Raw genomic sequence first — 5,296 nt, forward strand, 5'->3', positions numbered from 1 at the left:
CCAATAATCAATCATTCGTTTACTTGGGGGTTAACTTGGTTCTCTGTGCAAACAGTGGGAGGAGTCCGTACCCTTCCGTGGGGCTGGCCACACTTGCCAAGTTCTTGTACTGGAAGATGAGCTGTAGCGATGAGTGTGTGAGAGCCAGAGAGTCCCAGTGTCTCACAGATCAAAAAGATTTCCTCCGGTTGACTGCGGACAATCTGGAAGGCGAGGAGCATGTAATCACAGGTTGGATGACTCTTCTGCTTAAAACTTTTTCCAACTTCCTATCCCCTACTGGACGAAGTTCAAAATCTTTCAGAGTTCTATATAGGAACCTCAGTACCTGGCCCACTTTGCAGCCTCAGCTCTGGCTGTTTCCCCCTGGACACACCCCACGATCTAGTCTTCCAGAGAGAGGTCTTGCTTTGTCTGATTCTCTCTAGCCCCTGGGACAGTGTTGGACACACAGTAGGGACTTAATGCTTATCAAATAGATGTTAATGCATTTTCATGATATTATCCAAGAGCTTTAACCATCCCCAAGGGCTGCATATAGAGAGGTTGGAGTTTGCCATAGATACGGGGTTTTACAAATATTTGAGTAATAATTAAGATTGAACAATCATTAATTGTCAATATTGACAAGATGTATTTGAGTAAAGGGTAAGTACTTGGGTGGGGTAATCAGAGATGGCTGGAATTTCAAAGCTGAATAGACTTATTCTGTTTAAACCATTTAAAAAAATAGACTTGATATTTTTCACCTCTTTCCATGAAGCCAGTTATAGTGCTTGATTCCTAACATTCATTTTACTCCAAATAATTAGTCTTAGCCGTGGCCAGTGGTTTCAGAATGTCCACGTGACCTAATCTTGGCCACAAAAATGTGAAGGGAAACTTGCTGGGTGGCTCTAGGAATGGTATTCTCACTTCTAAGAGATACAAAGATGGATCCTTCTTCCCTCTGGACATTGTGGTGTCTGGGTGTGATACCTGGAACTGCTGCACCCACCTTTTGAGCCAGCATGATTGCAAGGCCAACACGCTGAGGACAGCAGAACAGAGATGGAAAGAACTCTGGCCTTTTGAGGACATCTTCGAGACCAATCTAGAATCCACTCAACCTCTGATCTTCCAACTATGTGAGACAAATTTTCCTTATTGCTTAAGCCAGCCTGAGTTAGGTATTGTTCTGTTAAATGTAACTGAAAGCATCCTCATTCATCCAGGCTGACTTCCTGGTAGAAAGCTGAGATTTTCAGATGTTTGGTAAATCAAAGAGAATAGCCTAATATGCTAGGAAGGAAAGAGTTTCTAGGCGGGCGGTGCAGCTTGTTGAGAACACTGGAGCAAGAGAACTTACTTACAGGGTTGTGGAGAGGAGACTGTTGACAAGACTGGGGAATCCTTCTGAAGAGCTTTCAAGTAGATTGAAAACTCATTAGGGCCAGGGAACCCCCATTAAGACTTTGCAGAGATACGCGGACGGGCCAAATAAACCAGAGAAGATAACTAGAGCATAGCCCCTGTGGTGAAGGAAATGCTTGGATAATGGTGGTCAGGAGAAATCCTTAGGGTCTGGAGTAGTGATAGAATCAGCAGTCTTCTGTCTGGAATGTGTTCCCTGTTCCGGAACATGAGTCTCCAAAGAACTTAAGGAACTTGTCCCTCGACTTCATGCTCTATCTCAGTGTCCCCTTACATCTCTGGCCACTCTTCAGCCTCCTTTGTGGGCTTACTTTGCCCCTTAATATATTCCCCATGGTTCTTCCTCTGCACGGGCATCCTGGGTAACACCAGTCTCTCCCATGGCTTCAGTGATCACCTCTATGCTGACAGCTCCAAAGCCTCTCTCTCCTGTCTCCCGAGCACACAGACCCTCTCCAATAAAACTTTCACATCGAAACCAAACCCATCGTATCCACCTCTCCAAGCCTTTGTTTTTTCTCTATTCAAATCTCAGTGAGTTTCTTCTGTTAACCAACCTACCATGTGGCACTCTACTTGGACCTCTCTTCCTCCAGGAAGCCTTCCTATCTCCTGCATTTGATGCCTCTTAGCATGTTCTACATATCTTTCTACTTACCATGTTAAAATTCCTAGTTTCATCTGTCTCGTCTACTAGACTCTATAAGCTTTGCAAAGTGATCTTGTTCTACTGCCTTATGCAGAGCTCCTAGCACATTATAATTACATAGGAATGAATACTAATATATTCTTTATGCCCAGTGCCTTACACATCTGAATGACTATGACTGTATTCTTCTGGATGCAAGGAATGTATTCACTTGTTTCTTTCCTGGAGGCTCCATTCAGAACCAACCTAACAGCAAAAACTGAAAAGACAGTTGCTTGCTTTCGGTGAGTGGCTGCTCGGGACCTGGCCTCGAGGGAGTCCTCGCACCTATTCCAAGCTACGTATGGGCCAGACAGGGACTCAGAATAAAGAAGAAGTGAAAGAGGGGGACAGTCCTTTTAAAAATTACATCTCCCTCATGATCCAGCTTCAAAGGGAATGAAATGACATTACCCAGCGTTGTAAGAAGTGTTCACTATAATCACGGAATAAATGAACTCCCAAGGAAGTGTCATCAGAGAAGAGCAGTAGGCAATGATTGGGTACAGGGGACAAACCACTATTAGTGAGAAATCAGGAACATCTGAGAGAAAATTGTCAGAAAGATGGCTTTGCATTATGTTTGCAAAAGTGTCCCAGAAACTAGAGTGCTCAGTTGCATCCAATACAGCCGAGAGGCCAAGAGAACTAAAGTCTAGTGAGCCCTATGTAACAAGCACTTGTACGTATTTTTCTCATTAAAATGGTCCCAGCAGTAAGTATCCACTGAATCTTATGTGAAGAGATGGGAACTGGTACATCCTCTAATAGTGCCAGACATTATTAGAAATAGTCTCAATCCTTCTGCCCACCAACTGGTATCATTTCCTTCAAGGGCTCAATTAACCACTTCCGAGAGGTTATGCTTACCTAAACCCTCTTACCTTGGCCAGCTAGCATCTTGAGCTACGTACTTGGAATCTTTGTAATCTGCATTTTTTCCATCACTGCCATCACCATTTCGTGATTGTTTCTTATTTAATTTAGCACAGCAACCGTCCAGACGGCTTGTGAGATGTCATCCTTAGAAGCTCACGTACATTTTTCCCTCCTGCTCAAGATGAAGGGAGGCAGAATGGCGCAGCGTCCAGTCAGCTCTTGGCACCTGGCCTGGTTCAGCTGCCAGCTTTAAGGTTGGTATTGTCCAGGGAGCTTTAATGACGGCACCCTGGAGGGCAGCTCCAACGTTTACCAACCGTTTGCTTTTTATGTAACCCTTTTAAGTGCATTTCCTATTCTGTATGTGGGGATAACAAGTGCCTGTTTCATGGGGTGATGATAAAAATGATAATGCGTATAAAATACCTGTCAGTTTCCGCCATGTTAAGTACTCGATAGATGTCAAAAAACGTTAAGGCATTTTTTTGCTACCTTCACAGTAAACTCTCTCTGAAATAATGCTCAAGTAGAGACAGTGGAACTTTCTTATAATCTTGGGCTTTATCCAAGTTGACTGCCCATAAAATTACCCCTTTGGCAGTACTCAGCAAGCTTTTTGCCAAAAGCTGCATTTCTCCATTTCCAGGATTCATCAAAAGAATGCTTAGGCACTTGCACTTGTCCAGCGTTAAGGAGTAACAAACACACTTGTAACTAAGGAATGCAAGTAAATACAGGCAGCTTTTCACTCTTCCATCAAAGATATTACAATCCATTCAATTAAAGCTATCATCTTTTATCCTTCGGTGGGAACTACCCAAACAATAAAAATTTATATTTGGAGTAGTGTGACCTAGGCACAGTTTGTCATCAGGACTGGAACTTCAAGACAATAGTACTGGCAAACATCTACTAGCAGTCACTACATGCTTGGCACTGCTGTGAGGCTTCACATGTATTAACTTATTTATTGCTCTTTACAGGGCAAAACTTGAGCCACAGAGAAAGCAGTTGGCCCAAGCCATGAAGTAGACACACAGTAAAGCCAGGATCCAAACCCATTCAAATCTAGGTCACTCTCTCAACCTAGATTATGATTTACCACCTCTTTTATCATAGTCATACCAGCAAATAAAGCATCCAATTCTAGAAATGAAGAATACTGACTCTGCACAGTCTTAAGTCCTCTCTGCCCAAGTCATTCATCCATTAATGCAGATTCAACAGAAATCTGAAAATTGGTAATGACACATAACAGGCCTATTAAATTTAGTCATAAAATTTTATCACCAGTTGAATAATTTTTTTGCACACACCAATGATTACATAACACCAAAAGGAAGAGAAATTCCATCTTTGTTTAAACTGAGCAAGTTAAAAGGATATACATAACAAAAACTAAAGCTAAAGCCCACAGTACTTAATAAAACCAAGGGAATATCTAGTATTTTAGTACACAACAAAATGTTTATAAGCAAATTTATTTAAAATTGTGTAGGATCTTTTTATTTGAAGACTGCACAAAAGGTTAATCAAAAGGTAAGAAGTGCAGTATTTTACATACACCATGAAGACCAGATACACTTGTATGCCAGTTAAACAAGCAGAAACATAGGAGTTATTTTCAAGTAAGTTGTACCTCAGTTTCAAATGTCATTATCTCTACTTTTGAGGTTCCTTGATTATATTACAAGTAATATCTAAAACGAGAAAATATTTTGCTTTCAGCAAAAATCGTATTTCATCTCAACCACATATGTGAAAAGTTATTCTAAAGCCATTCAGTTCCATAGACCTTGATACTTAATGTTTAACATGACAGGAAATGAAGCAAACTTTGTCTTACCTCTTTAAAACATTTCACCTTCATTCTAACACCCTACACCCTTACTATGTAATATGAGCAGATATTATTAGTACAAATCAGTAGAAGTGGCCAATATTTTAACACAAACATCACTGACTAGAGATACCTAATTACCTGAAATCATTTCACAAAAACAAAGTCTACTTTTTCAATTAAAACCTAACAAATACTTAGGTGACTATTTTCTTCTTTATATTTTTTGTATTTTCAAGTATTTTAACAATTATTTTTACAAGTCAGGAAAAAACATTAAAGTGTAGTCCTAAACTCCAAGTTCATTTTCCAAAACAAGGGATAAATTAAAAAAAAATTAAATTCACAATTAAGTTTATGCATGGACTTAAGTTTCACCTTTGTGGTATGTTGAAGAATAATGAGTAGACATTCAGCAAACCAATGAAAAGAAATGACAAATGCTAAACACACATAAAGAAACAAAAAACAACTAA

The sequence above is a fragment of the Balaenoptera ricei genome, chromosome 12, assembly GCF_028023285.1.
Source record: "Balaenoptera ricei isolate mBalRic1 chromosome 12, mBalRic1.hap2, whole genome shotgun sequence".
Lineage (NCBI taxonomy): Eukaryota > Metazoa > Chordata > Mammalia > Artiodactyla > Balaenopteridae > Balaenoptera > Balaenoptera ricei.